The 27,726-nt window shown below is 43.4% G+C and overlaps 1 long non-coding RNA gene across 1 annotated transcript in view; it reads left to right on the plus strand.

Annotated features, from left to right (window-relative positions):
- LOC138582842 (uncharacterized) overlaps positions 1–27,399 on the plus strand; it is a 577,570-nt gene extending 550,171 nt beyond the window's left edge. The window contains exon 3 of the long non-coding RNA XR_011305089.1: positions 27,370–27,399. This is a non-coding gene — a long non-coding RNA (uncharacterized lncRNA). The remainder of the gene's footprint in view (positions 1–27,369) is intronic.
- The last annotated feature ends 327 nt before the right edge of the window (positions 27,400–27,726 follow it).

Here is a 27,726-nt window from a genome sequence, read left to right on the forward strand (position 1 = left end):
CAGCTTCATCGAACATGTATGGAGCTTGTTGCTCTCCCCTTGATTTGGTGAGATTAAAGAGACAACTAGCCAGAGCCAATGAAAGCCGTTGTGGCTCTGGCTATCACAGTGTCACGTCATAAAACTGCAGCATGAAACAAAGATTATGTTAATATTGTCCATTTTAATACCGAAAGTTGATATATTAAGCTTCCCTCACCAAGTAGTTTACTTAGCGGAACAGTCATATACCTCCTTTGGCTCTGACACCCCATAGCTTTCATTCTCTTCTAAAACACTATCTAAACCAAACATGAATTTTTTCCTGACTTTATTTTTGGACTCTTCATTTGGACACACAAGATATTTCGTTTGTACCACTTTATTTTCCATTTCATACTTTGAGCTGTTACCACTATCCCCAGCAGCATCTAGCCCCAACTATCAGGCTCCCCAGCTAGGGGAATGTTTTGTGATGTGAAAATATATGGTTTACAGGAACGCAAATCGAGGCAGCAGCTAGGCTCTCCTTGTGGCTAAATAATTAGTGGCCCAATCGGCTCATTTACAATTGCTTGTAATGGTCTTCACTTCGGGCTAGTTGCCAAATTTGCCCTCTTGCATACTAATCTTGTTCGAATGTATACTGACTCGCTACTGGCGGGTAGTGAAATGTGACTTTGATCCAACCTAGAGCCCAAACATTGCAGATGTAATTTGTGGTATAAACATTTTGTATTGTTTATTTATATAGTGCCTATACACAGGAAAGTGTTTCAAAGCACTCAAGGTCGGTGGGAACAAGCAGAAAAAAACATTAGTCGCTCAGAGCTGGAGGGTATTTTGTGTAGATTTGGGGCCTAGCGATATTTTCTTACCACCAAGAATACAAGTAATTTAGCAATAATCATTCCTTGCATTCAGATTGGGTATGGTATTATCGTGGTATCGTGGCTATGCATTATTTCAGTAAACAGATACATTTAGTTGGTATGCATTTTGTTGTGGTATAGTGATGAGCATAATTTCTTTGCTTTATTTGTGGCCCGAACATACAAAACCCCTTTCTTTTGTTTAGACTGTTCTTGTGATCTCTAGAGGCCTCAGGCTTGTACATTATTCAAAAAAAATTATTCATATGGAGTGCCACTTATGGCTGTTATCACTGATTTATCTACACCAGTGAGCTATGCTTCCATAAAGTATTCACAATAACCTGTGGTATAATCACTAATGTATTTACATTAGTGAAACTATTTCCAGAGGCCTCTCTCTCTGCTGACTCATGTACGTCCAACAGACTATCAGATTGTGTTCCACTCAGAAGTGACAAACACATACACTGAGTGGAACCACGCACACACAGCTATTTATAATTACTCATAACATAACTTTTTTCCACATGGGATGCTTGGCATACATTACCTAATAACCTCCCCTTTTATCAGGTGATATGGGCTAACTGTACCAGAGAAAAACAGAAGCAAATAGAAGCCTTTACACGGATTGTGATTTACATCAGTTTCATTTAAAAAATCATACACTACCAGGTTTGCGAGGCAGTCTTTTCTAGAATAAACATAAGAGAAGCAATTGCAAAATACATGGCATTTCATTAGATTTTTTGCAACAATAAAAAGAACAGTGCATCAGTTGACTTGCATTTGTGAATAGCAACATTAGAATGCAGCTATCGCTACGCTGCCTGACTGAAATAGCTTTCATTCACACACCGATTTCTCGCTTTGTGTAAGATAATTACCAGCAAAATTGTAGCAGATCAGCATGCAAACTCTCTGGAGGAAGAGGAAGAACTCTCTGTCGGGGAGGAAGAAAGGCAGTGGACATTTTTACACAGCTTTGGTGAGGACTTGGCGGGAGTTGCTGTGGGGCTGCCTGATTGAGGGGTGTCGTTCCAGTGTACTGCTGACCTTCACAGGCTGGAGATTCCAGTCAATTGGCACCGGCTTGAGGACCAAAGAGTGCAGATTGGAACTGCATGTCCTCGCCGGGTGCTCTAAAAGGAAGCCCCGAGCCATTTAAAGAATGCGCCTGTCCAGAGAGTTTGCGTGCTGATCTGCTACAATTTTGCTGGTAATTATCTTACACAAAGCGAGAAATCGGTGTGTGAATGAAAGCTATTTCAGTCAGGCAGCGTAGCGATAGCTGCATTCTAATGTTGCTATTCACAAATGCCAATAAGCATAATCTTTTAGTATTTCCATTGTTTTCTGTGAGCCTCTGTGGCCTGCAGTTATAGCATAATGTGCATGGTGTAGCATTAACCCTCTGAATGAAAGGGGTACCACCCACTGTATTTTTCCTGTTATGGAATCTCTAATCATGAGTCCATCTTGTAGTCTTATTTGTTTTATATTCTTTAATATCACCCTCAACTCTTCTTTTCCCATACAATAATTTTCTGTTAAAGGGTTTTGTTCAGGATCTATCAAATGATTATAATAGATTCCCAAAATTCGATCATTCTTTTGTGCCTCAATCAGACATTGGTCTGGTGCATCATAACTCCACTGTACCACTGATTGATCTGTCTTCCTTGGTGCTTTAGAACGTGTTACTGCATCAATTTGTATTTCACCCAGTAAATGTTGAATAGGTAGCAATTCTCCCATCACAGCCCCAATTTTACCCAGGTGCTCTGCCTTATCATTTCCCTCCTTATCCTCTCCTGGAGTTTTTAAATGCCCACAAATTTTCCTCCAGTATACTGTTAAATCATTCTCTGACAGCAATTTGTCTATGGCTTGTATCATTTTTCCATGTTTAAGTGGCTTTTTATTGCATGTAATCATGCCTCTCGCTTTCCAGCCAGGTAAATATTCCACAAAGCTATTCCGTGCGTAATCAGAATCAGTCACCAGGACAATTTCACTGAATTTATTATCAACTGCAGTAGCAATTGCTTTATAAATGGCTGCCAATTCCGCTACCTGACTGCTCCTAGCACCAATTCTCATCCCTATACTCGGGATACCTTCACACTTCAACCAGACATTCCCTATTCCTGACACTAATTGTTTATCACTGTCATTTTCAATGTGAAAGGCACAACCATCAGCATATACAGTTGGCAAGTCCTTGCATGTTTTTTCATCAAAAGCTTTGTGTGGTGATTGTTCAAATTCCTGCAAATTAGGTTCCATTTCTATTTCATTTGATACTGGTTCAGCTGCACAGTCATGTAAGTCTGCTAAACCTTGAGCAAATTTTATTTTGGCCATATCTTACTTCTACAGGAAAGCATTGTAATGCCAGCGTCCATGAAGTGATTCTGGATTGTGCTAGATGACCTGACCTAATTCTTTTACTCTCTAAAAACTGCAAAGGTTGATAATTTGTCTCAATAATCACCTTTTCTCCCTGAACAATGGGGCGGAAATGTTGTAGCGCCCACATAGTGGTTAATAGGGCCTTTTCACATTCATTGAATGGGAAAATGCCTTACTTGCATATGCAATGGTTTTGTGATTCAAATCATGTTTTTGTGATAACACTGCTGACATACAATGTTCAGAGAAACCTATTTCTATAAAGAAATCCCTGTCCTTTATGGGATATGCTAAACATGGTGCCTTTACAAGACATTCCTTTAATTTAGCCACTGCCTCAGACTGCTCTTTTTCCCATTTCCAGGGTGTATTCAGTTTAAGCAGTTTAGTCAATGGTTGAGTGATTTCAGCATAATTTTCAATTAACTTTCTGTTATAGCCTGTCATTCCTAATAAACGTTTTACTCATTTCACATTTTTAGGATCTTTTAGTTTCTGTATGGCCTCTATTTTCTTCTTTTGTTGATTTAGTCCATGTTCAGTCACTTCATGACCTAGAAAATTCACCTTTTTCTTGCACCATTGTGCTTTTTGTAAAGATACTTTGGCGCCTGCTTTCTGCAATTGGCCAAGAACATGTCTAATTTCATCAAAATGGCTTTTCAAGCTATCATTTTTTATCAGGACATCATCCACATAAATTATGGTTCCTCTTTCTGCTGCATCAGGCATAGCCTTCCTCAAAAATATGCCAAATTCACTCCCACTATTGACGTTTCCGAATGGAGTTCTAACCCATGCGTATTGAGTCTTATCAAATGAAAAGGAAAATAAATTCTGTATCTCCTCTGCCAATGGCACACACCAATATCCAGAGGTGAGATCTAATGAGGTGAACACTTTTGAACCATGTACCTGAGCTAATCCCTGATAAATGAATGGCAGTGGCCATCTGGATACTGGCACTCTTTTATTTAACTCTCTCAAATCTGCACACAGTCGCCATTGACCGTTTGGTTTTAACACAACTAAAATAGGTGTATTGGATGTGCTATGAATGGGCCTGATGATTCCCCGCAACTCCAAATTTTTAATAATCTCTGCCATTGATTCTAAACATGCCAGCGGTAGTCTCTACTGGCGTACAAATACTGGGCTTCTGCTACACCCGTCCGGAAGTGCGGCCACATGTAAATTAGTTAGCCCACAATCATAAGCATCTTTTGCAAATACATCTTTAAACTCCATAAATATCTTCCTCAATTCATTTCTATCCTCCTCGTTGTCACATGCATCCGCTAACAAAATCTGCTCTTCTACCATTTTGGAAAATTCTGGAAAATGTCCTTGCATGGGAATCTCGGCGCTTTCCTCTAATTGTGTGGCTGTGTCTCTTTGTAAAGCTGCCATATTTAAATTTTTTGGCATATCAGCTTCCACTTCAATGGGCTGATTTTCTATTTCATTTTCATTTAAGTTAAATGTTATGCAATCCTCTTGATGACAGCACACTGTCTCGCTTGAATCATAAGGGTACACAGAATGAATACTAAATATCCCTTTGGGCTGAGAGTCCAGGTATTCTGGCAATTCACCCTTAGCATCTACATACTTTTCAGGGATATTTCCAATCACCATGTTATTTAGATCAGCTGTGTAATGTGATTTTTGTATGGCCATTCCTACTGGGGAGTTTTCCTCTAAATGAATATTCTGATAACCTTTATTATTCACCATAATTTTTACAGACCCTTCACCCACATCTACCAATGGAATGTATTCATAATCCAGGCCTTGCTGTTTTATGGATTCATTCAGACACACAAATGCATCAGAATCTTGCATCTGCTGTTCATTTTTGTATTTCAGTGTTATTGCAAACTGCTTTGTGAATGCAGGGATAACAGTATCTTTCCTCATTTGTAATTCAATTGCATAAGGGACCAGCTGTGCGCAATGATAAGCCCTTCTTTTGTCTTCAAATTCAGGTGCCGGCCCACCTATGCGTGACCATATCTTTTGAGTAAGGAAATCTAGCACCATACACATTCTGTGCATGATGTCATTGCCCATGTAAAAGTCATTTTGTGTTCCACACACTATCCAAACATTATGGTAAATTGTTTTTTGTCCAATGCTAATTTTCAGCATGCATCTACCTGCAGTTCGGTTTTCAAAGTCTGGACCGTCCAAACCAAAGACATACTGGTTTTTAGTCCTAAATTTCGGGATCTCCTCCCTTTCCATTATTCTTTGCAACAATTTCTAATTAATGAAGCTCCTTTCCTGTTCAAGCACGAAAGTGGCTTTTATTGTTTTAGAATAGTCATTTATCCCAACATGAACCCATGGTTGTTCATCTTCCATGTGTATTTCAGCAAGAGTGGTAATGTGTTTTTCTGAACCTGCTCTAGGAGCAGTATACTGTTTGCAGAATTCTGTTTCTTTTAAATAAAAACGTAAGGTCTGCTCATCTATGGCAGTTTGCCATTCTTTCCTTGGGACTATATTTGTACATGTATTTTTTTTATTTTGACTCCGCATCTTGTCTTGACACATTAATATAACAGTGACGCTAGGTATGCAACTATTCTGGAGATACACCTCTACTGCATCATTTGATTTTGCAACGGAGTGACATTCATTTATATTGCTGTTTTGTGATTTTAGTTTCTTAGGTCTCAATGGTTTTTTGGTTAAGGACCACAGTACTCCATTCACCCCATCTATGAGCGGAGATAATCTTTTCAGGCAATCTGTTCCCATCAGAAATGGAATATCACAAAGGGATGTGACCAATACCTCCTGTTTCATTCTGTGTTTACCTATCTTTATGTCAACCTTGGTGGCGCCTATAATAGGCACCTCCTCCCCGTTAAAATTATGCACTGGACCTTGATTCTCCTTTAGTGTGATCTGATTCTGCGGGGATCTCCCTTCATTGATACTCTTTACTAATTCTTTAGACATAATTGTGGCCTGTGCCCCAGTGTCAATCATTGCAAATGTATGGCATTTTTCTTCCACATTGCTGGGAGCATAATACCTGTCTTCAACTTCCTCTAACACACATAGGAAATGCGAATTTTTACTGATTGCGGGGCTCACCTTTCTCAGGCCTTTTTCACATTTGGCTAAGCACATCGGTAAATGGAAAGACATTTTTCCCTCCTTTTTGCTCATTCCTATGTGAGAGACTTTATTCATTTCCCCATGTTCAGAGGTTTTTTGGAGTGTGGCCACCGTTCGACCATCCATCCAGGTATCATCAGAGGTCACACTACAACCCTCCAACTGAACATGTGTAACAACATCACTTGGCAATTTGTCATTGTCTAATTCTGTGCATTTGTGATTATTCAGTATGATACCAGCCCTTTTAACCTCTTCAAAAATATGTGGTTCAAAGAATTTGTCAGGTGATTGACCTGTACCCTCCTTTTGAGCATTTCTTTTTCCTGCCTGTGTTTGGCTATTGTTTGGATTGCCCAGGGAAGGAGCTATAGCATCGCCACTTACTCCCGGTTCACTGGTTTTCCCCATGCATAAGTCATTTTTCTTAAACCTGTTCTTTGTTCTTTTGGATTTTCAGGTTTTCCTATTTCATTTGTACATATCGCCAATGTTTGATTTAGTTCTAGGTTAAACCGTACCTCTCTTTTAGAAATATTGCATTTTCTGTTAGATATTCATGTACTGGTATTTTCACTTTTAAATCATTAGGCATCTCAGAGTCATTATGCAAAATTACATCAGAGCAAACTGTCTTTTCGGCGCTGCAGGTATCATAAGTACTTAGTCACTTTTCAGAAGCCCCCCGACCATTGCTATGGCCTTCTGCCCGAACCTTTGATGACTGTTTTTGTGTTGTGCAGAGCTTTCCTATTTCCTCAGCCAACATTTTCACTTGGCCCTCGAGGCACTGGAATCTTTCCATCTCTCTAGAATCCTCTCTCTGTGAACTAGATCGATATTGGTTGTTTTCTCCCTGATTGGATCTATTCTGATACCTCTCAGGAGAATGATTTCTATTGGGATGGTTCCTGAACTCTTGATTCATTTGCGGAGGGGAGCGAGGTGCACCCATCCTTTGGTTGTAGTCCCCTGGTGGGGAATCATTGTACTTACGTGAAGTGTAGTTCATGTTCTGCCTCATGTCTTGTCTCTCAGGTTGTGGGTACTGGCCCCTATGTTGATTCCCATTATCAGCAAATCGATCCACATATCAGGGTCTATCCTGATTACCATATATCATGGTATTGGGATGAAATCTGCTTTGTGTCCCCAATGTCTGATAGGGACCATCATTTCTTTGATCCTGATTTTGTCTCTGGTTATTGTTCATACCTGACATATCAGGTTGAATGCCTGCCCGGGGCCTATCTCCTGAGTACCTGGGGCTGATGTAGCTCTCCCTATTACTAGGATCATGTGATTGGAACATTGGTGCAGTGTGTGATGACCTTTGTTGATTACCCCTCTGTTCAGGTGCCAAATTATTTTTACTTGGACTTTGAGCAGACTCAAGGGACATTTTGGCTGACCTGATTTCCATCACTGTTGCTGAGGGTTCTTTAGATTTAGGTCTAGTATCTCTCATTTTATCACTTTCTCTACCCTGACAATAGAGTACCTCATATAGTTTTGTGCTTTGTGTACAATCCATTCCAGGGACTTGTCACGGTCAAATTCATGGACCAATTGGGATATGATGTCTTTATGCAGCCCATAGAAGTAGGCAGTTTTAAACTCATTGGAATTGGGGTCAAAAGAGACATGAAAGCGAGAAAATGCTCTTTTTAAGTCTTGTAAAAACTGGCGAGGGGATGTATTAGGCCCAGCAGTGATTGCGTAAGCGACTTTCTTTGCCTCCTGCAATGACTGGAAAGGATTACGCCTAATCACTTTTTCGAACACCTGCCCATGTCATATTCTGCTGTTCATTCAATCCTCTTATAATACTGGCCGTCGGGGCATCTAAAGTTAAATGAAAATATTGCCTGTACTGTTCCTTAGGTATCTGGAGTGCTTTAAAAATATCATGAACTGCTTCTAAGTGATCCTCAATGCAGCATTCCTCTCCTTTTTTAAATGGTTTGATCAGGGCTTTAATGGATGTCATTATCTTTATGGGCTACTTGTTGCAATGCATGGAATTGCACTACTTGGTGACTCAACCCTGGTTCCAGGTGTATGCGATTGGTGGCCGCCCCCAATGGGAGTATCAAATCCCCCAAGGGCGCTGCAACCAAGTTCAGTCACCGGCCCAGTCACTGCGGCGCTAGCCCTATGGGTAGAAATAGAATTCACCTCAACTCCATTGAATGTGGTACCCTGCCGCCTCTCCTGGGACTTGGGAATGCACATTTGCTGTTCTAAGTCCTTACACGTTTTAAGGAGCCTGTTTGCTTTGTTTTGCAAATAGTTGTTTTCATCACTCATTTTATTAATTACCTCCTGCATGTCGCACATTTGCATTTGGCACTCATTAAATTCTTTATTCCTCTTGTCTCTTTCTTGAAGCATTTTAACCATTTCTTGTTCTGCATTTTGGAGGTCACTTTCTTTCCCATAATGTTCTTTTTGTAAAATCTGCATCTCTGACACAACCTCATCTTTATCTTGTCTAATGTGGTCCACCGATGCTTTTAAGTGTACCAATTCTTGTTCACTGTCCTCAAATTGTTTCTTGCTTTTGGACAATTGAACATCAAAATCTCTGCATTTTAACTGCATGTCTTTTTGGCATACATCCAATTCTGCTCTTAATATTTCCTGATTTTTACTTGCCCCATCTAAGTCAGTCTTTAACCTGTTAATTAGCTGGGTGTCATTTTCTTGCATTCGCAGGGACCTATTCAAAATAAACCAGATTTTGGCGCATAGCTGTATCAAACAGTCTTACTCTGCATTTTTATCGGCTGCATTTAACAACCTTAGAAGGCAGACCTGAATTATGATGCCTTCTGCCAAAATATTGTCTAGTTTTTCTTTCTGCACCTCACCCTGAATGCGGTCATGCCATTCTGAGGTACTGTTTGATGACCACTTCCCATGTGCGAATAACTTTCCCTCTAAATATTGCACTAGGTCTGAGAATGTGGTTTCCCTTTGAGACATTCTGAAATTCGTTTTTAGTGACACACTGCTATTATGAAATGGGTTCCCTTTAATGTACAGATGGCGGTGTGAGACACACTTGCCACGCCCAGTAGGTTCTCTATGATCACTTTCCCGGCCTGCAATGCACCATAAATATGTAGGGTATTTTGTGTAGATTTGGGGCCTAGCGATATTTTCTTACCACCAAGAATAAAACTAATTTAGCAATAATCACTCCTTGCATTCAGATAGGGTTTTGTATTATAGTGGTATCGTGGCTATGCATTATTTCAGTACACAGATAAATTTAGTTGGTATGCATTTTGTTGTGGTATAGTGATGAGCATCATTTCTTTGCTTTATTTGTGGCCCCAACATACAAAACCCCTTTCTTTTGTTTAGATTGTTCTTGTGATCTCTAGAGGCCTCAGGCTTCTACATTATTCAAGAACATCACATTTTCATATGGAGTGCCACTTATGGCTGTTATCACTGATCTATCTACACCATAATGTATTCACATTAACATGTGGTATAATCACTAATTTATTTACATTAGTGAAACTATTTCCAGAGGCCTCTCTCTCTGCTGACTCATGTACGTCCAACAGACTATCAGATTGTGTTCCACTCAGAAGTCACACACACATACATTGAGTGGAACCACGCACACATAGCTATTTATAATTACTCATAACATAACTTTTTTCCACATGGGATGCAGGGCATACATTACCTAATAACCTCCCCTTTTTATCAGGTGATATGGGCTAACTGTACCAGAGAAAAACAGAAGCAAATAGAAGCCTTTACACGGATTGTGATTTACATCAGTTTCATTTAAAAAATCATACATTACCAGTTTTGCGAGGCAGTCTTTTCTAGAATAAACATAAGAGAAGCAATTGCAAAATACATGGCATTTCATTAGATTCTTTGCAACAATAAAAAGAACAGTGCATCAGTTGACTTGCATTTCTGAATAGCAACATTATAATGCAGCTATCGCTGCGCTGCCTGACTGAAATAGCTTTCATTCACACACCGCATTCTCGCTTTGTGTAAGATAATTACCAGCAAAATTGTAGCAGATCAGCATGCAAATTCTCTGGACAGGTCGCTTTCTTTAAATGGCTCGGGGCTTCATTTTAGAGCACCCGGCGAGGACATGCAGTTCCAATCTGCACTCTTTGGTCCTCAAGCCGGTGCCAATTGACTGGAATCTCCAGCCTGTGAAGGTCAGCAGTACACTGGAACGATGCCCCTCAATCAGACAGCCCCACAGCAACTCCCGCCAAGTCCTCACCGAAGCTGTGTAAAAACGTGCACTGCCTTTCTTCCTCCCCGAGATGCACTAAGAGACCTCTGTTACAGCCCTTTATGTGATGTGCATCCAATAAAAATCTGTCATGTCATACCCTCCTTCTTCAAACAATAGCTCACTTTTCAGTAAGAAACTGTATCCACTAATTTCCTGCTTATTTGAGTTTTGTTTCTTTAGCAAGGATGGTGAAAAGCACAGAGAAAGAGAAAGGAAAAAAAAATTCTGAATGTCCGTTTAAAATGACTTTCAGCCTGCCCTTGGAGAACACATTATGATATTAATGAGTTAGGATCATGTTAGTACTGTTAATTATATTAGTTAATTAATCCTCTAATGTGTCTCCTGCAACAGAGGCATTTCAGGTGAGAAAAAAAAATGGTGCGTTTTTAAATGTGAAAAAAAATGATGTGTTTTTGACTGAGTAGCCTGTCTTCATTTACATATCCATATGTTACACCGGCAACACATGGCTTATTGTACCGCATTATAGCATACATTGATCTCATGCAGTGGTGCTGCACTCCAAAAACACGCTAAATAATCCTACAGAGCCCTTGAAATTCCCAGATGACAATAGACTGCACAGGCAGAGTAAGTGCGTAACATACATTTAACAATTGAGACACAGCAAATAGGCGTCACAGCGATTCTGCAGTTTTAACAGTGCAATTAAGGGGAGAAGACACAGGAGAACAGACAGACGATCTTCAGGCATGTTGCATTTGGATTGTGCAAGTGCAAGTTGGAAAACAGGACATTGTTTAGTTGTTGGAAAGCTAATGAGGGCTCGATGGACTTTTGCAGCCTTTCTGTTGGGTAAAATAAGTGGTATTCCTTCCACAATAAGGAAACCATCTTTAAGAGGTCGAACCTTGTTTGGAAAAGAACCTCACAGCCTGTAAAAACACTCTTCAAACTCTGCCCACCCCTCTCAATGCAGCCAAATCCTCCTATGACGTAAGTGTATATCCTCTCTTCTCTTGCACCCTCACAAACTTCCCCTGACCCTCCAGGTCTTGCTTCCTCCACCCAGCTGGCTTTGCAAACTAAATTCCCAACCCTGCCCATTTGCTTTTGGAACTCTGGATTATTCTACGTAAATTGTAGATATGTGTATTTTGTCCCCCTTGCACTATCCTTGGTATATGTCCCCAATATTAACCCTTCATCACCAGGACTACCTCATTCAGGCTAGCAATGTTTTTATTTTTTAAAGTACTTTAACCAAGAACTGTCTCCACTCTCTGATATTGAGTACTTAGTGAGGTATGTTCGAAATGACACACTTGGTCTCTGGTAAATGCAATCGATTCAGTTCAGCTATGGAGCCAGCTCACAACTTTCAGGGAGAAACAATATGCAAAAGCACTTTGTGTTTGCAACTCTGTCCTTGCAGAGCTCATCTCGTACATCCCCAATGCACTTTGCACATAGGGGACATGGGAGGTGAAGGCGCAGCAGGCTGAAAGTGCAAGAGACCTACAGAAAGCCAAGCCATGGATATTCGAGTATTGGGGACATTCTTGACACTTGAATATGCAATGGGTGCCACATGGGGTGAATGAGCGCATTTGCAGTGATAGGCCGTAAAGTAGCATTGAGATGTCCTCTGCACTGGCCTTTGATTGGGGAGACCTGGTACAAAGTGTAGATCTGCAGATCTGCCATAGATCAAAGCACAGACTCTTGTGGCAGACCCTGCCCTGGTCGCATTATGCATGTGTGCTGATTCACAAAAGTCTCCTGCCCGTGCTAAATCATTTTTCAGCATTTGAGGATGTTTGCCTTGGGTACAATATTTGCAAAAAAAGATCTTCTGCTAAATCAACGTCATGCGGACCTCTAGAAAATCTTGCAGACTATTCAGAAGCATTCATTCTGAGTCTACATTTTTGAATATTCTGATTCGGTTCTTCTGGTTCTTCTGGCCATTTTCCTATAAGATATGATATGATATGGCATTTGTAACACACCTATACACAAGAGTTTCAAGGCGCAACGAGGAAAGGAAGGGGGAGCAGAGGGAGGACAGAGACAACGATCTTACTAGGCCATGTGACATTGAGATCGTGCAAGTGCATGGGGGGGGAGGGAAAAGTGCCAGGAGAAAGGGGAGGGGGCAGTGCTGTACATGGGATCAAAACAATAACAAGAAGGCGGCCAGCGGATGTATACTGATGTTTTATTTATATAGCGCCTTAAACCAAAGCGCTTCACAGAGCACATATTTACATACAATATCACCCAAACGAAATTGGTACTCATTTATCGACCTCGAAAGGATGAAAGGCTGATTTGGCCTTGCTGGGATTCGAACCTGCAACCTGCAGATCACACTCAGATCGCAGCACCGAGCGCTCGACCCACTGAGCTATCTTATACTAATTGACCTTTTTACAATTGACCTCGGGAGAATTGACCACAGAGGATTGACCTAATTCAAAAGGTCAATTAGAACATATATGCATATATTATTTATAATCCAAAACCAACCCAATACATATATAAAATAACTAAAATAATATAAAGCTCAATTGTGCAGAAGGTCAATTAGGACCACTTTTATTAGGTCAATTAGGACAAAAGGTCAATTGTAAAAGGTCAATTTTGGTAATAAATTGGGTAATAAACCTGCAGGTGGCAGATGCAAGGGTAAGTGCAGACAGCAGGTGTCCAAAAGTGCAGGTAGGGTTACTATAGGGTTACAGATGCAGACCCAAGTTCAAGGGTTGCTGAGAGGCAGTGCGGGTGGGCAACTGGGCGGGCAAGGACCTGGGCACGAAATCAGAGGTTAGCCAGGTGACCAGTGCAGTATCAGACAGGAAATCTGCAGGGGAGAGGAAGAGAGAAGGCAGGAGCAAAGAGGAAGGTCTTGAGGTGCTTCTCCTCAAGTTTCAGAGAAGCAGGGAAGCTGTTCCAGAGGGAGGACCCAGCCGAGGAAAGAGATCTACCACCAACTTGTTGCTTGGAGAAGAGACTGACCCTGAGGGAGTTGCAGGTGAATGAGCGAAGAGCTCGAGTAGTAAGGTATTTACGAAGAGAGAGTTGGATGTATTGAGGACCCAGGCACCAGAAGGCCTGGTGGACAATGCAGAGGGTATTGAACTTAATCCTTGCAGCCACTGGGTGCCATGACCTATAGAACGCGCCCCTTTTGGACTTTCTGGTCCTTGTCTCAAAGGGGCTTGCACTCCCTGGTACTCCCAACATGGCTGTTCAGCGTGAAACACCATCCTCGCTCTACACGTTGGACGTAGCGTGTTCTATTAATAGACCACGCCCCCGTGGCTCCGCACGTCTCAATGCTATTGCGAAGTAGCAACCAGTCGTGTGCTCCGTAGCTCACGGTATTGCTTTCCTGATTCTGTCCCTACGAACCCCATTCCTAGTCCCTCTCCTTTCTTTCTTACTTCCTGGACTCGTGTGCTGAGTAGTGCACTTTCTTAATTTCCCAGATTCCTGCATCGTTGCATCCCAGAACTTTCAACGCACGCTGGAGTCGGAAGAGGCTTGTGCAGCCTTATTCAAGACCCGATCCATCCGCAAGAAGGCATCGACCAAGAAATCCAGCAAAGATCGGACTCAGGTGAGAAGGGGGGAACTCCTTGACAGTTTGAGACGCCATCTGACCAAAATCGATAAGGACATGGAAGTGGCCGTTCAGGACCTGATGCGTGGCATGCAAGAACTATCAATCGAAGTAGAGAATCTAAAGGTGGAAAACGCTCAAACAATTAGTTCTATCCCGTGATTCTGCCACATAAGAAAGTGTGTTGCTGGGCGGCATGGTTGACAAATACGATGGGTCGGCAAAAACCCTTCATGGATTCCCGTATTCATGTTTGGTCCACTTTATTTTTAAGCCCTAGTACTTTTCGATTCCCAGGGCTAAGGTGGGTTTCATAATTTCTCACCTTTCAGGAAATGCCTAAACCTGGGCTACACCCCTCGTTAATTCCGGCAATGCTCTCCTAGATGACTATGATGGGTTCATACAGGCCCTTAAAAGCATGTTTGACCACCCAGAGCAGGTCTATAGTGCCCAGGAACGCCTGTTAGACTTTCAGCAGGGATCCAGGATATGCTCACTTCTGTAACCCGATTCAAGCAATTAGCCAAGGAAGCTGATTGGTGCCCTGAGGTGAGTTTTACCCTTTTCAGGAGAGGACTGAATGAGGAGATTAAGGATGAGTTGGCCAGAGTGGCTCACCCAAACTCATTCCAGGCACTAATGGACCTTGCCATGCAAATAGACTTTCGTATCCAGGAAAGGAAGGCAGAGAAGATGAAATCCAGAGGAAATCCTCCGAAAGTGTCCTTTGAGATCATCACCAAGACGGACACAAACCCAGGCTCAGTCACTGAACCAGAACCCATGCAGATAGGAGCCTTCCGTGGACCTATATCCCCGCAAGAAAGGATGAGAAGGATTCATACGGGCTTGTGCATGTATTGTGCCTCAGATAAACACTTTGTTAGGGAATGTCCTCTAGCCCCTCCTCAGCGTTCAGGAAACACCAGCTCCCGATCCTAGATGGAGCAGAGCTTTGGGAGAGAGATGTTTGCTCCACATCAATTGCATCCTTGAACTCTCCTGGTGTAACGCTCACCTGAAAACTCTGCGGGAACCTTCTGGAACTCCAACTGACTTCTACCTTCCTGGGAACTAGACACTGAATTTCTGTGGAGAAAATAACAATTTTCCCTTCCTTAGTTTTCCCACGTAAAACTGAAAGTCAAAACTGGTAATATGGGGGGCAGCAAATATCTCACCTTGGTATTTAATTTATTGAGCTCTCCATCCTGTTCTATACAGGGGCGCAAGTCCTGAAGAATGGGATACTGGATAATAGTTTCTTTTGAAAGGGACTAAATTGGCACTAAACAAATGACAGAAGCCCTATGCTACTTGGACCTAAAGGGGGCATAAGCTGAGGTGTGATGCAAGTGTAGAATGACAGAAAAAACTACCTCACTACACTACGGGACGGTAATGGAAAAACACCTTATTACAGAGCGTAATATGAACCTTAGTGTGACCAAAATTATCGGACTAGAAAATCAGCTTCCAAGACAAAACTCCACAGGAAAGGGCGCGAACCCGCTACAAACAACGTAATATCCTGAAAATGCGTGAGGAATCCAAATAGCATTTATACACAATTTCAATGTATCAGATAAGGCAACACAAACGGAGCAATTGCATTTGCACTTAATAGGTGTACTTGCGTGAGAGAAAACTGCTACGAACTGAGAGATGAGGAGACCGCTATGACAGGACTGAGCCGGGAACGGCAGCAACTGGAAAAAACACAGGAAGGGAGCTGATAACTAATTAAAGTTACTCAAGGAATGAATGGAATAAACTGTGGACAAGGTCTAATGAGCGGTGACAGGGAACGGAGGTACGCGGCGAGCGTTCAGTCTGAACTCAGACAAACGACGCGAAGCGCGAGCCTCCTGAGGGGCGGGGCTTAAATAGCTGGCAAATGACAACAACTAGACCCGCTAACTAACTGACCCAGAGGCACCACCTAGCGGCCATTAAAGAAACTCAACTAACCATTAATATGGGGAGTTAGAATCAATAACTAGCTAGGGCAAATAAATTCCCTATAAACCTGCAACTCTTAGGACAAGTATGGGAAACTAAACTAACCTGTGGTCATGACAGTACCCCTCCTCAAGGACTCTCCTCCCGGCTTATTGGGGTGATTCTGATGAAACCTTTTTAACAATCTAGTGGCATGTATGTTTTCTTTAGGTTCCCAGGATCTATCTAAGGGACCGTAACCCTTCCAGTCAATCAGATAAAAAACCTTGTGCCTGACCATCTTGACATATTCAGATTGATTGTCTTCAAACTCAACGGGAGCAGGAGCTGGTTCTAAACGAGTATCTGGCGTTACTGGTTTCAGTAAAGACACATGAAAAACTGGATGAATTCGCATCTTCCGAGGAAGGGTCAATTTCATTGCCACTGGGTTGATGATGGCTTCTATGGAGAACGGACCCAAAAATCGAGGAAGAAATTTCTTTGAACCTTTCAACATCAAATTTCTGGAGGATAGCCACACAGAGTCTCCAATTTGAAACCTAGGAGCTGCACTTCGATGGCGGTCAGCAAACTTCTTCTGACTTTCTTTGGCTGCGGACAAGCTAGCTTGAGCCCTAGTGTGGGCCGTAGAGATGAATTCATGGAGAGTTTTCACAGCAGGCATCTCTAAAGGTTCTGGAGGGTCAAAGGCTGAAGTTCGAGGATGTCTGCCATGTAATGTATAGAATGGAGTAAGCCCAGTAGAGGAATGAGTTGAATTGTTGTAAGCATATTCTGCCACCCACAATATATCCAACCAAGAGTCTTCTGTTTGGTGAAGCATGCATCGTAAATACTGTTCTAAGGTTTGGTTGGTGCGCTCCGTCTGACCATCGGTTTGGGGATGATGGCTGGTGGATAGTCGAACATCAATCTTGGCCAGAGCACAACATTGCCTCCAAAATTTAGAAACAAATTGACTACCTCGGTCTGAGATTACAATGGAGGGAAAACCATGCGTCTTAACAATATTCTCCAGAAATATCTTGGCCAATCCAGAAGCTGCCGGAAGTCCTTGGACTGCGATAAAATGTGCCATCTTGGAGAATAAGTCAACCACCACTAGAATGGTGTCAAAACCCCTACATGGAGGAAGATCGGTAATAAAATCCACTGACACGGTATGCCAAGGACTCGGTGGAACATCCAAAGGTTGAAGAAGACCGGCCGGTCTTTTCTTAGTATTCTTATTTTGTGCACAGGTTCCACAGGTTTGAATAAATTGAATGACATCTTTGCGCCATGTAGGCCACCAGTAGTGTCTCTTGATTTTTTCCAAGGACTTGGTGACCCCTGGATGTCCCTCAATCAAGGAGCTATGGTAGTTAGCAATCACTTGTCTTCTCAATTCTTCAGTAGGTAGGTACAAGCGATTTTGATAATGCGGGATATCCTCCTGCAGGGTGAATTGATCGCCTCGATTTGTCCAGGTAAGCAGCTCTTCAGGAACCACATTCCTCTTGACTTCCTTCAGCAGTTCTTCATAAAAAGGGTCTGGAGTGTTTAGCAATCCTAAAACCCTGTCTCCAGCAATGATGTTGTTTGGAACTTGGGGAACAAAGGTCTCATCTTCATTGCCAATCCGGGACAAGGCGTCGGCCTTCCCATTTCGAACTCCTGGCCGAAAAGTGATGACAAAGTCGTACTCTGCGAAGAATAAAGCCCATCGCAGTTGTCTAGCCGATTGGGCCTTGACTGAGCGGAGATACTGCAAGTTTCGGTGGTCAGTAAGGATGGTGACTGTGTGTTGGGCACCTAGCAAATAATGTCTCCATTCCTTTAAGGCGCACTTGATTGCCAACAGTTCCCTGTCTGTAATGGTATAATTTCGTTCTGCAGTTGAAAATTTTTTCGACCAAAACGCAACTGGATGCAAAACTTGAGTCTGTGGATCTCGTTGCGACAAAACGGCCCCCATGGCAGCACTCGAGGCATCTGTCTCTACAATAAAAGGTAAGTCAGGACGTGGATGTCTCAAAATAGGAGCCTCAGTAAACTTGGATTTGAGAGTCTGAAAAGCAATGGTGGCCTCTGGGGTCCAGGCAAACTTCTGGTTCTTTTTAAGCAAAGACGTGATTGGATGAACCAACTGCGAGAAAATTTTCCACAAATCTTCTATAGAAATTTGCAAAGCCTAAAAAACTTTGGACTCCTTTCACCGAAGTTGGAACTGGCCATGAAAGAATTGCCTCTACCTTCCGAACATCCATTTTCACTCCTTGAGAGGACAGCACATACCCTAGAAACTCTACTTCAGGAACATGAAATGAACACTTTTCCATCTTCACAAAAAGGGAGTACTCTCGCAATTTTTTCAAAACTGCTGAAACGTGATTCACATGTTCCGAGGGGGTTGCTGAAAAGATCAAGATATCGTCAATATATACTACTGCGCAGACATCAAGCAAATCTTTCAAAACGTCATTCATAAAGCACTGAAATGCTGCTGGAGCGTTGCATAACCCGAATGGCATGACTTGGTATTCGAAGAGGCCAAACTTTGTGCGAAAAGCAGTCTTCCACTCGTCGCCTTCCTTCACTCGGATCAGGTGATACGCTCCTCTAAGATCCAGCTTGGTGAATATCTGAGCTCCTTTAATTTGGTCCAACAAATTTGAAATGAGGGGAATAGGATATCGATTCTTGACAGTAATCTGATTGAGTGCTCGGTAATCAATGCAAGTTCTGAGATCGCCCTCTTTCTTGGCAACAAAAAAAAGAGGCGAAGCAGCAGGAGACTTAGAGGGTCGGATGAAACCGTTGGCTAAGTATTGGTCTAAGTATTTCTTTAGGTGAGCATCTTCTTTCTCCGTTAGTGAATAAATCCGACTACACGGAATTTCACTTCCAGGAAGAAGATCAATCTGACAATCATAGGGCCGATGTGGAGGAAGCTCCTCGGCCAATTTCTCTTCAAAGACGTCTCGAAATTCTGCATACTCGGGAGGTAGTAAGCCGATGACTCCTAACGTTGATACAGAGACCTTCTCCATTAAACGGGAATCACCCTGGGTGTTTGTTTTACAGCAAGATTCTCTACACTCAGCAGCAAAGGTCAAAGACCGAGTTCGCCAATCGATCCTTGGGTTATGTTTCTCCAACCAGGGTAAGCCAAGTATAATTTGGAGTTGAGGAGCGCTAATAAGGTCCAACGTGATTCTCTCTTCATGCTTTCCCTGACAACACATAATAAGGTTCTCCGTGCATTGAGTAACAGGACCTGAAGCCAAAGGCGTACCATCGACTGCTGATACATTTTCAGCTTCGTGCTTGTTCACACGAGGAAAACCCACCCTAGTTGCCAAGTCGATATCCATATAATTCCCAACTGCTCCACAATCGATGTAGGCTTGCAAAGTCTGCATTCTGGTGGGCTGTTTCGTACTGGATAAGGTAATGGGAAAAACAAAATGTGAGGTCACCAAACCTTTCTCCATGCTCGACAAGTTGACCTCTACACTTGTCGGGCACTGGAGTTTTCCGAATCCGAGTCCTTCTTGTCTGGGTTAACACCTCCAATAGGCTTCCTGGAAGGTTTAATAGGACACTCCTTGAGAAAATGACCAGCTTTACCACAATAAAGACACAGCTGTTGTTGGCGTCTCTTGTCTCTTTCAGCTTGTGATATCGGTCCTCTGATGGCTCCCAACTGCATGGGTTCAACGGAACTCTCTGAACTGGTTCTCAACTGATTTTCCTTGGGGCACACAAAATAAGTTCTGTTTTCTGAACGAGAGCGATCCATTCTTCTGTCTTGCAATCTTTGGTCAAGTTGTACCGTTAGATCAATGAATTCTGCAATTCCTTCTGGAGGATTCACCACCTGAGCCAGGACGTCCTTCAATTCATTACGTAATCCTCTCTGAAATAAGGTGGTTCTTTTTTCTGTGGGCCAATTTGTTTCTGCCACCAATCTGTTGAAAGTTGCTACATATGCCAACAATTCCTGGTTGCCTTGGCGAAGTGAAAGCAACTCATTATCCAGAGCCTGACCCTGAGCATGACGTGCAAACAATTTCTCCATCTCCTTCTGAAAATCTGCAAGATTTCTCAAAATCGGATCATCCCTATTTACTAACGGGATTGACCAATCAGCTGCATAACCACCCAAATAGGATAATATAAACGCTACCTTGGCCTGATCAGAAGGAAATACCCCAGGGCGGCAGAGGAAATGAAGCTGGCATTGGTTGAGAAAAACCGCAAACTTCTTAGGATCTCCTAGAAAGCGTTCAGGAGGAGCTAATGGGATATTGCCGGGAACAATTACCTGAACCGGTGAGGGAGGCGTGACTGAAACGGGGGCAGAAACACTGGCAGAAGGCAAGGGAGTTTGACCCGCTTTGGCTTGCAACATCTGACGAGCTAACTCCTCAGTGCGATCCCGGTTAACAATTAATTCTCTCCGGAGAGCACTGGTTTCTGAGCGGGCTGCATGGACCTCAGCCCTTAGTTCTCCCAATAACTGAGCCAACTGGTCTACTTCTGGAGTTTCCATAATGGCCAGGCAGAGTATTTTTTCAAAGCGGCTTCGCGTTCTGTAACGCTCACCTGAAAACTCTGCGGGAACCTTCTGGAACTCCAACTGACTTCTACCTTCCTGGGAACTAGACACTGAATTTCTGAGGAGAAAATAACAATTTTCCCTTCCTTAGTTTTCCCACGTAAAACTGAAAGTCAAAACTGGTAATATGGGGGGCAGCAAATATCTCACCTTGGTATTTAATTTATTGAGCTCTCCATCCTGTTCTATACAGGGGCGCAAGTCCTGAAGAATGGAATACTGGATAATAGTTTCTTTTGAAAGGGACTAAATTGGCACTAAACAAATGACAGAAGCCCTATGCTACTTGGACCTAAAGGGGGCATAAGCTGAGGTGTGATGCAAGTGTAGAATGACAGAAAAAACTACCTCACTACACTACGGGACGGTAATGGAAAAACACCTTATTACAGAGCGTAATATGAACCTTAGTGTGACCAAAATTATCTGACTAGAAAATCAGCTTCCAAGACAAAACTCCACAGGAAAGGGCGCAAACCCGCTACAAACAACGTAATATCCTGAAAATGCGTGAGGAATCCAAATAGCATTTATACACAATTTCAATGTATCAGATAAGGCAACACAAACGGAGCAATTGCATTTGCACTTAATAGGTATACTTGCGTGAGAGAAAACTGCTACGAACTGAGAGATGAGGAGACCGCTATGACAGGACTGAGCCGGGAACGGCAGCAACTGGAAAAAACACAGGAAGGGAGCTGATAACTAATTAAAGTTACTCAAGGAATGAATGGAATAAACTGTGGACAAGGTCTAATGAGCGGTGACAGGGAACGGAGGTACGCGGCGAGCGTTCAGTCTGAACTCAGACAAACGACGCGAAGCGCGAGCCTCCTGAGGGGCGGGGCTTAAATAGCTGGCAAATGACAACAACTAGACCCGCTAACTAACTGACCCAGAGGCACCACCTAGCGGCCATTAAAGAAACTCAACTAACCATTAATATGGGGAGTTAGAATCAATAACTAGCTAGGGCAAATAAATTCCCTATAAACCTGCAACTCTTAGGACAAGTATGGGAAACTAAACTAACCTGTGGTCATGACACCTGGACAAAACAATTTGGTGATACTGCAGGCCTTCCTATCGCCCTCCAAGAATAAGACCTATTCCATTTTGGCCTTGGTAGACTGCAGAGCTATGGGAATATTTATTGATCAAGATTGGGTTGTTAGTCATCACATTCCATACGAGACACGAAGCACCATGCAGCCGGTGGAAGCAATCGACGGAAGACCCCTCACTTCAGGGCCCATAAGCCTGCAGACTAAAGAGAGTCAGCTTTCTATAAACCATCACCAAGAGCGGATTAGATTGGACATCATTAAGTCAGCTCATTACCCCATGGTATTGGGTATGCCCTGGTTACAGAAGCACAATCCATATATCAATTGGACGGCAGGATCACTATTCCTAGGCTCAGAGTTTTGTATGTCTCACTGTCTATTCCTGGATCCCTCCTTGACATCCCCTAAAGAACCACCAAGAGACCAGCAAACACACTCATGGTTTCCAATATCATACAAGACCCTGAGGCCTATCAGGGATATGCGGATGTATTTTCAACTGCCATAGTCCAGGCCTTACCCCCTCACACACCTGAAGACTGCGCCATAGATACAGATCCCTCAGCAGTGATTCCCTTCGGCAGAATGTTCATCCTTTCCGAACCTGAGAAAAAGGCCCTCCGAGAATACCTGGATACCAACCTTGGAAATGGCACCATAAGACCTTCAAAATCTCCAGTGGCTGCTTCGTTGTTCTTTGTTCCCAAGAAGGACACCAAGGAACTCAGACTTTGCCTCGACTATCGTGGCTTAAATCAATGCACCCTCAAAGACCGGTACCCATTGCCCTTGATTTCGGATATCCTGGAAGCTGTGAGAGGTGCCATAATATTCACAAAGTTGGATCTCTGGGGTTCCCAACCATTTGATCTGTGTCCGGGAAGGAGACTAATGGAAACCGCCTTTAGAACACCCTTTGGTCACTATGACCTTTGGACTAGCTAATGCCCCCGCAGTTTTTCAACGTTTCATGGATAGGGTGTTCTCTGACATGTTATTCCTCTTCGTCATTGTCTATCTGGACGACATATTGATCTTTTCCAAGGACCTTCTAAAGCATGAAGAACATGTAAAGGCAGTATTGCAACGACTCCATGAACACAAACCTTTAGCCAAACCCGAAAAATACTTGTTTCACGTTACTTTTGTTCACTACCTAGGATTCATCCTTAGCCCAGAAGGAATTGGTATGGACCCTTCAAAGGTAAAGGCCATACTGGCATGGCCCGCTCCCACGTCCATGAAACAAGTTCAATCCTTCCTGGGGCTTGCCAACTTCTACCGGAAGTTCATGTCCACCTTTTCCGAGATCGTTCAGCCGATCGTTGCTCTCTTGAAGAAAGACACCCCCTTTATCTGGTCTACACCGCAAGATAAGGCATTCCAACGTTTAAAGGCAGAGTTCATGCAAGCCCCCATCTTAGCCCAACCCGACATAAATAGACCATTCCTAGTGGAAACGGATGCCTTTAACTACGTCATAGGAGCGGTGTTGAAGCAGGAATTTGAGGATAAACTGGAACACCCCATTTCTTACCTTTCACAAACCCTGACCCCCAGTGAGTCACACTACTCCGTCCTGGAAAAGGAACTGTTAGCCATCCGCCAAGCCTTCACTAAATGGCGACATCTACTTCTGGGTGCTAGACATCCAGTTCAGGTCCGCACAGACCATCGGAATCTTCAAATTCTACAGTCATTGGAGTGTAGGAACAGTCGTCAGGCGCGTTGGGCCTACTTCTTTGCCCAGTACCAGTTCCACATCACTCATGTTCCCGGATCACAAAACCTGATTGTTGACGCCTTATCTCGACGTCCTGACTATGTAACTACTGAAGATAGGGCCTATCCTAAGATGTTTCCCCACACGATTTTTGTAGCTCAAGCAGTCAATCTCCTGGAAGAGATTCAAGTGCAAACCCAATCCTCTGATCTGTGGAAGGATATTTCAAGGAAGAATCAATGGAATCTAAGAATCAAGGAAGGATATTTATTCAAGGACAATGTACTGGTCATTCCCACACAGAAATTAAAACAAAGAATAATAAACCTCTGTCATGATACCCTTCACTCCGGACATCGTGGCATAACCAACACCCTCCGCCTCATACAAAGACAGTTTTGGTGCCCTGGAATGAAGACCGATGTACAGCAGTGCATCCAAGCTTGTGCTATCTGTAGTCAAAATAAACATGATAACAAGAGACCGGCGGGTCATCTACTGCAACCTACACTGCCAACAAGGCCATGGGAATTCATTGCTACAGACTTCATTGTGTAATTACCACCTTCCCGAGGATACACGACCAACATGGTTACCATTGACTTGTTCACTCATATGACTCATTTTACACCCCTGTGTAAGCTACCATCCTCGTCCGAACTTGCTGGAATCTTTCTGGAACACATATTCCGTCTGTATGGACGTCCTTCCAAGATCATATCTGATCGAGGACCTCAATACGTCTCCCAATTCTGGAAACATCTCTGTCGCATTTTGGGAATCCAACGCGTCCTCTCATCAGGTTATCATCCCCAAACCAACGGGGCCACAGAACATGCTAATCAGAACCTGGAACAATATCTTCGATGTTTCGCCACCAACGTTCAGGATGACTGGTCGCTCCTGATACCCGTGGCTGAATTTGCCTACAACAATTCCGATCATTCAGCACTTAAGACCAGTCCCTTTTATTGTAGCCAAGGTTTCCATCCATCGGTTCTACCCTCTGTTCTCCCTCATCCCAAACCGGTACATACTGTCGACTCCTGGATCGAAACCCTCATCAACGTACACCAGGAGGCCAAAGAAACCTTAGAGAAGGCCAGAACACAGATTAAGAGGTATGCGGATTCCAAAAGAAGACCAGGGCCTTCTTATGCAATTGGTGATCAAGTCTGATTGTCCTCGAAATTACTACCCCAACATCTACGGCTAAACAAATTGGCCCCTCGGTACTATGGTCCATTTCCCATCAAGGAAATTATAAATCCAGTCTCATACCGGATCAAACTACCAGACTCCTGGAAGAAAATTCACCCAGTTTTTCACACATCCTTATTAAAACCCTACATCCAATCCTCCCGGAAATCCTGCAGACCCCCTCCTCTGCTGGTCGACAACCAACTGGAATATGAAGTGTCCCGAATATGCGACTCCAGGTATAAACGGGGTCAGCTTCAATACCTGGTTGAATGGAAGGGATATCCTCCTAGTGAAAGAACCTGGGAACCACTTTCTAATCTCAAGGCCCCTCGACTTCTCAGAAAATTTCACCTCATACACCCGGGCAAACCTGGAGGAACGGGTCTTCGGAGGAGGTGTGCTGTCATGACCTACAGAACGCACCCCTTTTGGACTTCCTGGTCCTTGTCTCAAAGGGGCTTGCACTCCCTGGTACTCCCAACATGGCCGTCCAGCGTGAAACACCATCCTCGCTCTACACGTTGGACGTAGCGTGTTCTATTAATAGACCACGCCCCCCGCGGCTCCGCGCATCTCAATGCTATTGCGTAGTAGCGACCAGACGTGTGCTCCATAGCTTGCGGTATTGCTTCGCTGATTCTGTCCCTACAAACTCCATTCCTAGTCCCTCTCCTTTCTTTCTTACTTCCTGGACTCGTGTGCTGAGTAGTGCACTTTCTTAATTTCCCAGATTCCTGGATCGTTGCACCCCAGAACTTTGAATGCACGCTGGAGTCAGAAGAGACTTGTGCAGCCTTATTCAAGACCCGATCCGTCCGCAAGGAGGCATCGACCAAGAAATCCAGCAAAGATCGGACTCAGGTGAGAAGGGGGGAACTCCTTGACACTGGGAGCCAATGCAGAGATTTCAGTGCAGGAGAGAGACGATCCCTGTGCTTGAGGCCAGGAACAAGTCTTGTAGTCCTGTTCTGAAGTTGCAGAGGAGGGAGAGTAGAAGCAGGCAGATTTAGAAAGAGGCTGTTGCAGTAGTCCAGTCTAGAGAGAACCAGAGCTCTAGAGACAGTGAGCTTCTGGGGGAAGGAGAGGAAATGAAGAATACCTCTGATGAGGTGAAGTTGGTAGTTTCACTTCTTAGAGACGTCAGAGATGTGAGGCGAAAGGAGAGTGTGGAGTCGAAGATGACCCAGAGGTTCTTAGCCTCATAGGTGGGAGCAGGAAGAGGGCCAAGGGAGGCCGGCCAGAGAGTGACAGGAAAGGAGGGTGCACGTGTGCCAATGAGGAGAATCTCCGTTTTACTGCATTAAGGCAGAGATCATTGGTGGCACACCACTCCAGGATAGCAGACGGATAATCAGAGATGAGAGAAGGAGAAGAAGTGGCAGAGGGGAACCTGAAAACGAGCTGAGTATCATCTGCATAGCAGTGGAAGTTGGAGCAGAGAGCAGCAAAGCAGTGGGCGAGAGGTGACAGGTATTGGTTGAACAGCCAGGGAGAGAGTTAGTCCCCTGGGGAACACCACAGGTAGAGAGTGAGATAGAGGAAAGGAAGAGCCCAAGTTGGACCTGGCTGGGTTGATCAGAGAGGAAGGAGGTCAGCCAGGGCAGGGCCTGATCGGTGAACCCCAGGTTATCATAGAGATGATTGAGCAGGATGGCATGGTTGACTGTGTCAAAGGCAGACGAGAGATCGAGTAAGATGAGAACAGAGGGGAGATATTCACGTGACAATATTGAACAATGGCAAGTTACCCTAGCCTGAACTGAGCAACCCTCCATGCCTTTATCAAGGGATTCCATACTCTCCCATGCAACAGCTGAGGGCATGCACATACCAAGGGATGAAGTTCCACTGTTTGGCACGCTTATGCTTTCCAGTGACAATTTTCCTACTCATTGGGTAGCAATGTGCCCTAACTGTTATATCAAGTATATTGATTGAGTTAGAAACTATCAGATTAAGGTTATAAAATTGTGCCGGTTAGATAAAATTGCTTCCTTAATATTTTAAAATAAGTGGATGTTTGTTTCCTATGTTTTAATTACCATAACATTATATTCGTTGGGTATATCGAGTCCCTAACTAGACATTATGGAACTCTATCTGAGTGCATCTGTAGAGTAACAGTGGACAGGGCTTGGCGTTCTGTACAAAGAATTGAATTGTACATAAAGGCAGAGGCGTAGCCAGGATTGTCTGAAGCTAATGTACTTGTCTCCACTGCAGTGAATTAACATCTGTAAAAGCCCACACACTGCTGCTGAGTGTGCGTTTAAAGATTTTGGGTATGCCTTGCCGCTCAGGTTCCACCCTGTCTACGCGTCTACATAAATAGCATTTTAAGAATCGATGGCCAAACCTTACTAACCTGCACTGTAACATCTATGCTGATTTACGGAAACAAACCTTACTTCTAGCTTACTGCAGATGCCCATCTAGGTTTTATGAAACTGGATTGCACTTGGCAAACAGTTTTTGTAGAACATTGACTAACCTCTTGTTTTGTATTTTTTATGTCTAGTAAATTATCCACTTGTGTCGAAAAGGAGAGCATGTAAAAATGGAAACAATTCCAGAGAGCATTGTTACGAGTGAAGATGGAAGTGGAGAGCGATCCTCCTCTGAGTCCAAAGACTTCATCACCAGTCAGACTGAAAGCACGCTGTTCAGTTACTCAAGGAGTGAATCTCTCTGGACCAATGCCCCAAAAAGTGCTTGGGACACCTACCAGAAGCCAATTATTATTATGTCCATTGGAGGAGCATTTTTCCTTCTGGGGGTCATCCTGACGACTATGCACTTTGTGTGGTATCCAGATGCAAAACTCTCTAAACAAATTGGACCAGCTGCACTGTCCATTGGACTAATGATCCTGGTG

Source organism: Ambystoma mexicanum, chromosome 3q, assembly GCF_040938575.1.
Source record: "Ambystoma mexicanum isolate Mex_15411 chromosome 3q, UKY_AmexF1_1, whole genome shotgun sequence".
In the NCBI taxonomy this organism is placed as follows: domain Eukaryota; kingdom Metazoa; phylum Chordata; class Amphibia; order Caudata; family Ambystomatidae; genus Ambystoma; species Ambystoma mexicanum.